The sequence below is a fragment of the Myxine glutinosa genome, chromosome 2, assembly GCF_964187855.1.
Source record: "Myxine glutinosa chromosome 2, kmMyxGlut1.1, whole genome shotgun sequence".
NCBI classification, from domain to species: Eukaryota; Metazoa; Chordata; class Myxini; order Myxiniformes; family Myxinidae; genus Myxine; species Myxine glutinosa.
In genome coordinates, this window is record NC_136262.1 from 69,604,507 (window position 1) to 69,617,897 (window position 13,391).

Consider the following 13,391-nt stretch of genomic DNA (forward strand, 5'->3'; position numbering starts at 1 on the left):
TCCCGGTTCATCCCCAGGTGGATGCGTAATTGAAAACGGGTAAAGGTCACGTGGAGAGATTTCTTTTCAGAATCAGATCGTGGAAAACTGTTTTGCTCCGACACCGAAAATTATTTCTGACTGTGCGCTTGCTTTCAGTTGTTACCACATATGACGTATATTGCATCCCACAAATATATTCCCGCTATCGATGAACCCGATATGTAAAAATAACACTTCCATGGCTTATCGGTGCTTGGCGTGCCATGCGCTTATGCACAGCAATATCAACATTTTTTCAGTGTTATTTCTTTACTTTTAGATAATTAAAAATAAAAGGAAATTGGGATAAAACTATAAACAGGAAAAGGCCTATCTCAAAATCGTGCCTGTGCTGCATTCCATGATATCACGCTTCATGATATCATTTGGAAGGAGAAACGCCACAATCTTTTGGCGCTGTTCCTTCTTTTCCATTTCTGCGCTCATTACTGAGTAGCGGTGATCATTCCAGAAGTCCCAAAAACTTGCCTCCGTTACTCTCACGGTCCTGCAGTCAACCTCAGGAGCTTCTGGAAGCCGCTCACCGACGGACGATGCTTTTCGCCAACTGACCGGCTCGGACGTCATGACGGAAGTATCACAGTTTCTGTTTCCTGATGATACCCAACAAAGCAACAAAGCAACAAAGCAACAAAGCACGGTCCACTCCAGTTTAGCGCTGAATAATATATTCATTTGTTCTGTGATCCAGGTAGATGTAGGCTATCATCTCAAACTCCTCAATGCTCTTGGCATCACTTCCAGGATCCTCCAACTCTCATAACCATATGTAACAAATTGGTCCGAGCAGGACTTTCATCCAACCATTTTTTGGTGAATTTGTTCATGGACTGGTCTTCCCATTCGGGTAAATCATATATGGATACATTTGGTGTTTGCTCTGAAAACATTGCGATCGTTTATTTTACCTTTTTGGTTATTTTTGTGTTGGGATTTTCTTTTTCACATGTTGATTCAATAGGCTTACGGTAGGTTTGTGCCGATAGCTTTATTGGAATTCAGCAACATTACATGTTCCCAGAAGCTCGTCGTACTTGCATTGGACATTTCTGAGAAATCCATGTTTATCTTCGATATAAACTAAACTAAAATATTACTCGATCACAATACCAGAAGTCTGTTTTCAAAAGACAATTTTGGGAACTTATCTTTCAAAAAGGTTCTAAAATCGAAATTATAATCCAAAGATATATGTCCTATGTGGGTGTGCTCAAGTGAGTCAAATCATAAGGGTGATTGTGCGGACATAAAAGGTTAAATTGTTGAAAGATTTAAAAAAATTCATATGAAGAGCAAAATCAGGCCATATGCATTCACCTGCCTGGTGTTCTTATCTGCATGGATTGCTCATGATGCTGGGATTCCATATACTGTGTCGATTTCCCCTTTGTCTACTGTCCTTGTAATCACATGAAGCACACAGTTGTCTCCTAATGTCCTTATCTATCCTTCATGAGCATTCGATCACCTGGAGGAAAACTACAATGACACTCGGCTGAGCAGTTTACGTTTTGAACAGTTTACCACCACTCGGCTGAACACCGATAGCCTGGATGCGGATCTTCACCAAAATCGAATCAATTCGTTAGTGTCAAACAACCAACCTCTCCGTAAAGTTTCGTCAGAATCTGTCCATAACTTTTTGAGAGTATCTTGCTCACAGAAAAACAGACAGACAAACAAATGAAAAATCACTCACAGAGCGACACTTGGCAAAACAGAGCAAAGTAAAATGGCACTCAGTAGAGCATCCTTTTGACCTCAAAAATACTTGGTGGTTGAATTCAGTTAGCCGACATGTAAATCCTCTTCAAATTTCAAGTCAATTGGATGAAAACTGAAGATTTTAGAAATTCGAAAAGAAAGTGGTTGACCTTTGGCCTATGTTGACCTTTTGTCCTCATAATAAATAGTATTTTGTCAGGCCACGATCTCTACCATTTGGTGAAGTTTCGTGAAGATCGGTTAAAAACTGTAACCTGTAGGCAAATATAAGTGAGTGGACAGACAAACACACACACACACACACACACACACACACACACAAACCGGAGTGATCAACATACTTGCAAAAAAAAACATTTTTTGGGGCCAAGAAACAAACATAAGTGAAAACATCCTACGTCCACCTCAGGTGGCGGAGGTAAATATTTCAAAGAGGCATGCAAAGAGACAGAAAGTGACAACACAGCCGCAAAAAAGGGGATTTAAAAAACGATCAGAGTGATCATAGGAAAGTTTAGGTCTAGGATTGGGGTCCCTAAGAGTAGAACAGGAAAATATCTGACAGAAGAAACACAGGTGAAGGAAATATGGAAGGACTATATCGAAACTCTAAACAGACGAGGCAGCAATATGATGGCAACCTTCGAAGGAAGAGGATATGAGCAAGAACCAATAGTGATAGAATGTGATGTACGTAGAACCTAGAAAGAGCTGGCAGATGGAAAACCACCGGGTGCCGATGAAATTCCAATCAAACTCTTCACGGTCGTTTGGGAGGAGGCAATCAAAATGTTAACAGCTCTCGGTACACAGATCTGGAGGAGGACATGACGACACTCGGTGGTGTAATGGTTAGAACGTCTGCTCTGAGTTTGGGAGGTCGGTGGTGAATTGATGAGGATTGTGCCGAGAGAAATGTGGATGTTGGAGAACCTGATGTGTCTGATAATAAAACCGTACACGAAACAAGTAGATGCAGTAAGATCAGAGTATAGAGACAGGATGGTTTGGAATTGGAAAATGGGTCAGATGGGGTTGCATTCCTCTCCCTTACTTGTTCAATCTGTATAGCGAGTACATAATGAGGAAATCAAATTTGGATGAAACAGAAGTTCGACTCAGGATTGGAGGAAGATGTATCAATACAATACAAGGTATGCTGATGATACCACTCTGTCGGCAAAAAAGTAAGGAGAGCTTGATGAAACTGCTGCAAAGAGTGAATTAAAGGTAAAGTGAAAAGTCTGGTCTTTATTCAAACATAAAAAGACTAAAGAATTGACAAATGAGAAGATCATCATGTTCAGATTGACAGATGATCAAGTGAAAGTTTCACCTTTGTGGAATTAAAATCTTTAGTACACTGCTTTAGGCCCCATGACAGCTTGGCTAAGTTGTAAAGGGGCAGGTGGACTCGTCAAATAAAATCGGGCAGTCCTTTGAAGTCCACCTGTTCCGAACGCTGATGCCAGGCTCCTAGAGAGATCCTTCCATCCAGATACCAAAATTAATCATAATATAATACCTATATTCTAGCTTGGAGTAGAAATATATGTGTAACCTTTATTAAAATTGATCTTATCATCTATCGAGCTAAATACATATAATCAATTATGCATTCAAATAACTATCAAGTATTAAAATAATTATATATATATATATTAATATATAATATATATATACTTCTATATACTCATAGCTGACTTGTTTAAATTACAACTTGGTGGACTCGTCATAATAAAATCGGATGAGAACAAGTCTATTATGCTCTCGAGCGAGGCGGCAGTAAGTCGGGCAACTCAAGGCTGTCTCCCTTTGAAGTCAGGCAGCTTGGCCGAGGATTGCGGAGGGAGAACGGGATGTTTATAACTAACATCTGGGAAATGCGGATCTTGGAGAATGTTGTTGTCTCAAGTGCTGTGTGATGTCAGTGTCGGTATCTCCACAGGCTCCTTGCCTCCGCCACCTTCCTCCTCCCAATCTCTTGCATTGCAATTTAAAGCGCACACAACCGCCCCCAGGAGGTAAACAAAGGAAGACTATATAAACTAGATGGTATTCATAGAATACCTACCCTGCACACTCAACTTGGTGTGAGCCAACTCTTCTGTTTTTGAGCGTTCCTTTTTTTGAGGGTCCAATATGGCTGCCAGACCACGTGAGCAATGACATCATAAATTTATATTCTCTAATATAATTGTTGCATAGACCATGCTCAATAAATTTCAAACTGATCAGACTAAGCATTGTCCCTGTCGAATTATGACATCATAATTATGGCACCAATGACGTCATCCTTAACAACACCTATTCCCCATATGGAGTTATTTACATTTTGTGTTTTATACCTCTCTCCCCCCCCCCCCCCTCCCCCTCCCACGCCTCCTGCCCCCAAGCCCTCTCCCTCCCGCACTTCTCCCTGCTCTCAAATGTTGTGGTTGTGTGCTTCCCCTTCTCTCCCCATCTTGTCTTCCGCTCCCTCTTTTTGTATATTTTGTTTGTCTGGTTTGTTTTGTTTGTTTGTTTGTGAAATAAATGTTAGCTCTTTCACGAGCCTCGATTCTGTATACAAAAAAGAAAAAGAAAAAAAAAAAGAAGTAGATATAGAGGTGCAACGTTTTTCGGTTATTCCAAGATGGCGCCTGTAACACGTGACCGATGACGTCATGATTATCATTAAAATATTCCAAAGGAGGAGGTGCTCCTATGGTGAAAATGTAGTGTCCATCAGACCAACAGTTGCTGAATTTTTTTAAAATAATGATTGGATGGATAAGTGTTGTATTTGTCGAATTATGACGTCATAACGAAGGCACCGATGACATCTTCATTAACATATCTTATTCCCCATAGGGATTAGTTAACAATGAGCCAGGTCTCAATTTTTTCCATGGAATGGTTTCAGAGATATAGAGGTGTGAATTTTTCCCAAGATGGCGCCTGTACCACGTGACCTATGACGTCATAATAATCATTAAAATATTATACAGGAGGAGGCCCTCCTATGGTGAAAATTTCGTGTCAATCGGACCAAGAATTGCAGAGAAAAAAAATTCATACTGATCGATTGAAGCGTTGTACTTGTCGAATTACGACGTCATAATTAGGGTGCCGATGACATCATCATTAACATATCTTATTCCCCAAGCGGAGTACTTGACAATGAGTCATGTTTCAATTTTTTTCGATGGAGCGGTTTCGGAGATATAGAGGTGCAACGTTTTTTCGATTTTTCCAAGATGGTGCCTGCACCACGTGACTTATGACGGCATAATTATGATTTTAAAAATTCCACAGGAGGAGCCGCTCATATTCTGAAAATTTCGTGCCAATCGGACTAACAGATGCAGAGGAATTGTTTTTTTTTCATACTGATCAGATCAAGCATTGTACTTGTCTAATTATGACGTCATAATTAAGGCACTCATGACATCATCATCAACATGTTTTATTCCCCATGGGGAGTACTTGACAATGAGCCACGTTTCCATTTTTCCCATTAAGCGCTTTGGGAGATATGGAGGTGTAACGTTTTTCCAAAATGGTGTCTGTACCACGTGACCTATGACGTCATTATGAATAAAAAATTCCTACAGGAGAAGGCGCTCCTATGGTAAAATTTCGTCTCAATTGAACCAACGGTTGACGAGAAAATGAATTTCAAAAATACAGAAGCGGCACACGTACGGCACACATACTCAAACGAATGCTTAACCCCGTTTTCGCTTCACGAGCGCAGGGTAATGATTTGTGTACAAGGATTCGGGGAGAAATAATGAGCTGGATGACTTCGTCCTGTAACTGCTGATGTGTTTAAATATCCGTGTCTACCTGATGTCATTAAAAGTCATGCGGAGATGGTTTTCTCCCTCTTCTGAAGGAAATAAATGCTTCATGTAAACCACGACAAAATGGAGAATTAAAAGTATACAATTCTTCCACACCTTCCGAGGTCATGATGTTGAAGTGGGCGGAGAATGTGGAGGAGAAATAAATAATAGACAGTTAGCGTTGGGGAGAACAGCAATGTGAGAATTGACAAAGATCTGGAAAGACAAAGACGTGATAACACAAACCGAGAGGAGGCTGATGAATGATTTCGTATTCCCAGTCGCAATGTCTGGATACGAGTCATGGATAGTGAAAAAGATTGACAGTTTTGAAATGTGGTTTCGGAGACAAATGTTATAAATTTCATGGACTACAAGAAGAAGAAACAAATCAGTGCTTGAAGAAATTACATCACGGTGTACATTAGAAGCACTGACGATAAAATAGACACTATCATACTTTGGACACATCATGGGAGCAGAAAATGAAAGTCTGGAGAAGTCAACCATGCTGGGTATGGTTGAGGAAAGAAGAGGACGAGGCAGACCTTGTATGTGCTAGATGGATGGGATAAAGGATGCAACGAAGTGTCTCTACCAGAGCTTTGGGAACACTGCAGAATAGGGATGTTTGGAGAAATCTGATCATGAATGTCACTAGAATACGGAAACCACTTGAGGGAACGAGATATATATTGCAAAACACGTTCTTAACTATTATCATCGAGTCTAACGATCGTACTCCATATGTAGGGATAGCACGGGGGAAATATGGCCACTTATTTAAATATGCACAAAATGATTAGCTTAAAAACTACAAAACAGTAGGGTCAAAAGCATTTAAAAGGCACACCTTTTATTCTCGAACGTTTTCATAACCAACAAGAATGAACAAGAATGACCGCACTGTGGTCAGAACCTGCAACAAAATCCGGTAATGGGCTGATTGGAAAACCCATTCTATGAAAGATGAACAGCATGATTGGAAAACACACATTTAATGTGCTCTTAAAAGATGAACAGTGTGATTGGGAAACATTTAATGTGCTATTAAAAGATGAACAGTGTGATTGGGAAACACACATTTAATGTGCTCTTAAAAGATGAACAGTGTGATTGAGAAACATTTAATGTGCTATTAAAAGATGAACACTCACTCACCGCAGGCAGGTTGGTGGTCTTTCCGTCTTCTACCGACTCCTCTCTGGCCTTGCCCCCCCAGCTCTCTCTGGGCTCTGTCCCGCAAATATTCCTACAGGTCGCACAAGATCTGCCTGCAACCCTCTTATGGTTAAACTGCCAAAATCAAGACTCTCTGCTCACCTTCACTCCTTCATTCCTCTTTTCTCCCGCCTCTGGAACAAACTCCCTCACTCTCTTCAATCCCACTCCACCCTCCAGGTCTTTAAAACAGCTGTTCACCACCATCTCTTATCTTCCCCCATCCAAAACGTTGATCTTTTCTATCCCCGCTAATTTCACCCCAATTCCACTTTTTTGAAATACCAACTTCTGTCCTGGAAGTCCTTGGTGTCCTTGTGTTTTATGCTTCTCCCACCCCCCCGCCCCCTTCCTAAGCCTCCTCCCCCCAAGCCCTCTCCCTCCCACACATCTCCCTGCTCTTAAATGTTGTGTGCTCTCAAGTGTTTGTGTGCTTCCCCTTCTCTTGTCTTCCGCTCCCTCTTTTTATATATTTTGTTTGTCTGGTTGATTTGTTTGTAAAGTAAATGTCAGCTCTTTCACGAGCCTCGATTCAGCATACAAAAAAAAACAAAAAAAAAAAACAGCATGATTGGGAAACACACATTTAGTGCACTATTAAAAGATGAACAGCATGATTGGAAAACACATTTAATGTGCTATTAAAAGATGATCAGCACGATTGGAAAACACACATTTAATGCGCTATTAAAAGATGAACAGCATGATCGAGGAACACACAATTGTTGCGCCATTAAAAGATGAACAGCATGATTGGGAAACACACATTTAATGCACTCTTAAAATATGAACAGCACGATTGCAAAACACACATTTAATGTGCTATTAAAAGATGAATAGCATGATTGGGAAACACATTTAATGTGCTAGTAAAAGATGAACAGCACGATTGGAAAACACATTTAATGTGCTATTAAAAGATGAACAGCATGATTGGAAAACACACAGTTAATGCGCTATTAAAAGATGAACAGCATGATTGGAAAACACATTTAATGTACTATTAAAAGATGAACAGCATGATTGAGAAACGCACAATTGTTGCGCTATTAAAAGATGAACAGTGTGATTGGGAAACACACATTTAATGCACTATTAAAAGATGAACAGCATGATTGAGAAACACACAATTGTTGTGCTATTAAAAGATGAACAGTGTGATTGGGAAATACACATTTAATGCACTATTAAAAGATGTGTAGCATGATTAACACACAATTGTTGCGCTATTAAAAAATGAACAGTGTGCTTGGGAAACACACATTTAATGTGCTATTAAAAGATGAACAGCATGATTGGGAAACACACATTTGTTGCACTATTAAAAGATGAACGTTGTGATTGGGAAACACAGATTTGATGTGCTATTAAAAAAACTAACTCGACACCTCGTATCTATGTCAGCCTCTACGACGGATGTAACAGAGCAAGTTGATTCATCACACAGTCACGGATTGCTTGACTCCAATATAGGGCCGCTCAAAAATTACGTCACACTATTTATTTTTTTTGTAATTTGCATGACATAAGGCTTGATTACGTAACATAACGCTTGATTTCCATGTGTTCTGATGCACTGTACAATCTGACACGCTTGATTAAACCTTACTATTATTGTACACTGCTCCTTTCCTATGCCATCCCCAGGCGCTGCATGATGTCATCGCCGGCCATTGAAGAGGGCCCGGCAATGATGCGCGCTGAAAGGGAGTACTCAGTTTTTACTTTGCTTTCTTGTTGGTTTGTTTGTCCGGGCGATATCTCAGCTAACCCTTGAGCTGGGAAGCGAAATTTCGGCACAATAGTGAGCAAGTGCTTTGGCAAAAACCTTTTTTGTTGTTTTTTGATTCATCAATTAATTGATTAGTTACTTAATTATTATCAATTAATTAAGTACTTATTTATTTCCTTTCTCCTCTGGGCAATATCTCAGGCACCTTTTGAGTTAGGAAGCTGATATTTGGACATGACAATGACCAATTGATTTGGCTGTAAAAGCTATTTTTGATTTATTGATTAATCAATTAATTATTTAATTATTCGATTAATGACTTACTTAATTTTTTTTTTTTAAGTTACAGATTCAGATGAAACGGTGGTGGTTTAGGTATTCAATTAGCCAATTGATTAATTATTTAATTATTTAGTGATTATTACTTATTTATTTTCTTTCTCATCTGGGCAATATCTCAGGCACCTTTTGAGCTAGGAAGCTGATATTTGGACACGACAGTGACCAAGTGATGTGGCTATAAAGGATATTTTTGATTTATCAATTAATCAATTAATAGATTAATTATTTGTTGATCAATTAATTATTTAATTTTTTAGATTAATGACATATTTAATTAATTTTCAAAAAGTTACAGCTTCGGCTGAAGCACTGGTGGTTTAGGTATGCTATTAGGCAATTGATTGAGGAAATATTTTATGATAATTATTTATTGATTTTAGTTATGCAATTAATCAATCAATTATTGTACACCTCTCAATCCCAATACAGTCTCTGAGCTGCACAGCAGTAACGCCAGGCACCGTGGGCACCCCGGCAATGCCGTGCTGGAGGATATTTATTTACGAGTATTTGGCATGGGGGCGGTGTACTTTGAATGTATCTGTACTTGTTCGACATATGATTATATATTTTGGGTCACTCATCGTCAATGACACTCGACACAAACAAAGCAATGGAAATCTGATGCAACAAACCCAGGCAGTGTAGTGTAACCAAGATGTGTTAGGCCTAAAGTTTTAGGCCCACCAGAAAACCAAGATGGCGGCCATATCATATTGTTTCAGTGCTATGGTGGGTGGAGCCAAGCGACAGATGTGGGTGTGGTCTGGCAGCTATCCGATCAATGGGTGCACATTTCAAAAGTCGACCCCCAACAAAAACACCAGCAACAACAACGCAAAGTTCTTGTAGACCTGCGATATGTCACAGGTAAAAATGCGACAAAACATCGCTGAAGTACCAGATTGAGAGATGGCAAAATCGCGGTTTTGTTCATTCTCAAAATTGTTGATAAATGTCATTGTGCAACGTACAATTACGGCTGAAGCAATTGCAATGATTCCAATGGAACTGAGTGACATTGTCTCTTTGGCATTGGACTCGTACCATCATAAAAGAAAACGTTGGACAAAACAAAAAAACAATTAAAAGAAATAAACAAGGAATGGAGGATTGGGAAGGTAGGAATGACACAACAGTACAACACTACAATAAGCCTGATGGTGGCTTCACGGTTAAGGTGGCTAGCTTGAGATCTTGGGTCCTGAGTTTAAGCCCCCCCCCCCCCCCCCCCAGTCATGCCATTTAATTAATACCAGGTGGGTTGACTTAGGCTCTCATCTTTGTGAAGCCAGCATAATGAGCACCAGCTTATTGGTAATAGGGGGCAATGCATCATCGGCACAATGCACTTCCAGAAAATTATGCAGCCAAGCAGCCATAAGCTGCATAACGACCACTAGCACCAACACCACAATCTTTTTACGGATTCCCATTATGACCCATCACGACCACAACTCTCAATCTACAAATCTCTAACTATCTCTAAGATAGACATCTTCAGACAATATTGTTACAATTGCCACCTGTAACAAAAATGTCAAAATATGTCGTGATGGCATTCTGTAAAAGGATTGTGGTATCATTCCTCCATACCTTGTTTGATTGATTTTTGGTGGCTTTTCATTTTTTCCTGTTTTATCTCTGACATGTGTGTGTGTGTGTGTGTGTGTGTGTGTGTGTGTGTGTGTGTGTGTGTGTGTGTGTACACACATATATATATATGTGTGTATACAGGGTGTTTCAAAAAGAGTGGACTATTTGAGCACCCTGATATTCTGTCCTTTCTAATGCTATGCCCTTCTCTCTTGCATATGATGATGGTAGCGGTATGCCATTTTTAACAAGTAGTCAGTAGGACTTTACGTCATTTATGGTGTTCACAGTGGAACAAAAAGTGAAAATCGAAGACAAAATCCTACATGCAGGTGCGCCAACGATACTGTAAGTATTACAACTGTTCACACCAGTAATGGACCTTCCATTTGGGAGCATTCAGCGGTTTGAGGAGCACATCCAAGCACATGGAAGTGTGAAAAATCAAAAAAAGCAACAGTGGCTGCTCACCAAGCGTTGCCAAGGACGAAGAGAACATTGATCTTGTGCGAGATTGTGCTATCGAAAGTCCTAAGAAATGCCACCATCGGCATTCCCAAGAACTGGTGAGTGATCTCAGCCTCATCTGTGTAGTGCATTCTCATTTCTGAACTCAAGCTCGACCCCTACATCAAATCTGTAAGGCATAAACTAACTCTGAATGACATGTCAAGACTAGTAGCAATGTGTGATTGGTTCAGTGTACCCAAATTGGATCAACTCCTTGTGGTTCAGTGATCAAGCACCCTTGCATTTGAATGTGGCTATCACCAATCACAACATCTTCAAGGTACTGAGCCTCCTGAGAAGGTGTCTGAGTTGTCTCTCAAGGGCCCCAAGTCAACTAGCTTCTGTGTATTGAATGCCAAATGGGGTATGCTGGGACCGTATTGGTTCGAAGACGCCAATGGTAAGCCGGTGACAGTCAACGGCGAGCAGTAAGTACCACGAGGTTTCTTTTTCTATGCTTTCCATCAACTTTTTATTTATTTGTTTTGCGACCTTTTGTAATTTTTCGACACTAAAATGTTCAAATAGTCCACTTTTTTGAAACACCTGTATATACACATACACAACACACATTTCGCAATAAAGTTTTTGCTAACATTTTTCCAGAAGTTTATCTGACCGGAGTGGGCGCACCAACAAATCTGTTGGTTAGGACTTGGTATTAACGGGGATATTTCATTACGTATACACATATGATGGGAATACATTACAAAACGAATTTGATTTTTAAAAACTCCAAAACACAACTGCTTTGTTACCCCATGTCACCATCTCTTACTCTTTCTTTTCCCCTTCTCCAGCAGCTTTTCCCTGGTCTCGCTCCCCCCTACCTTCCTCACCACCTGGTCCTCTCTCTAAAATATGTATGGAAGAGAGAGTTCAGAGAGAAACATTTAAAGTTTTTTATACAAGTTATTCACTCAACGAACAATTAAATAGAAACTCCACCCAGAGCAAACCACATCGGAGAATGTCATCACAGCAATTTCTCAAACTTTTGTTCAGCCTCAAAGTGTGAATTCCATCACTTTTCCGAACCGCGGCCCCGATACCAACAGGGAAACATTGAGCAAACCACCGGCATGGCTTCGATAACGGCACGTAAGGTCCGATGAGCACAAGCCCTGGCTCTTCGCACACCATTCTCAGTGCTGTGTTCAAAGTTGGAATTATTTTTAGCACGTGTGGAGGAGTGTAGATTCCGGAAGATGTTTAAGCAGCACGTGGTTTATCGACAGTAGTGGAATAGCTGAGAGTGCGTCTGCGGTGCGGTGATAAAAAGGCGGTCGTTTTCAACCATGTGCGGTGAACCCAACTAAACCATGGGTACACCCAACTCCAAAACGGGTGCATTCAACTCCACCACAGGTATACCCAACTCCACCACCGGTATACCCAACTGCACCATGGGTACACCCAACTACACCATGGGTGCACCCAACTCCACCACCGGTATACCCAACTCCACCATGGGTGCACCCAACTCCACCATGGGTACACCCAACCCCACCACTGGTACACCCAATCCCACCACCGGTACACCCAACTCCACCATGAGTGCACCCAACTCCACCACGGGTCCACCGAACTCCACCACGGGTACACCGAACTCCACCACGGGTACACCCAACTCCACCACGGGTACACCTAACTCCACCATGGGTGCACCCAACTCCACCATGGGTGCACCCAACTCCAAAACGGGTGCATTCAACTCCACCACAGGTATACCCAACTCCACCACCGGTATACCCAACTGCACCATGGGTACACCCAACTACACCATGGGTGCACCCAACTCCACCACCGGTATACCCAACTCCACCATGAGTGCACCCAACTCCACCACGGGTACACCCAACTCCACCATGGGTGCACCCAACTCTACCATGGGTACACCCAACCCCACCACTGGTACACCCAACTCCACCACGAGTGCACCCAACTCCACCATGGGTGCACCCAACTCTACCATGGGTACACCCAACCCCACCACTGGTACACCCAACTCCACCACGAGTGCACCCAACTCCACCATGGGTACACACAACTCCACCATGGGTATACCCAACTCCACCATGGGTACACCCAACTCCACCACCGGTACACCCAACCCCACTACCGGTACACCCAACCCCACTACCGGTACACCCAACCCCATCACCGTTGCACCCAACTCCACCACCGGTACACCCAACTCCACCACTAGTACACCCAACTCCACCACCAGTACACCCAACTCCACCACCGGTACACCCAACTCCACCACCGGTACACCCAACTCCACCAACGGCGCACCCAAATCCACCACCGGTGCACCCAACTCCACCAGCACCACCATCCATCTCAGTTTTTACGTTTGCGTGGTTTGAACAGCACTGTTTCGCTGGGTC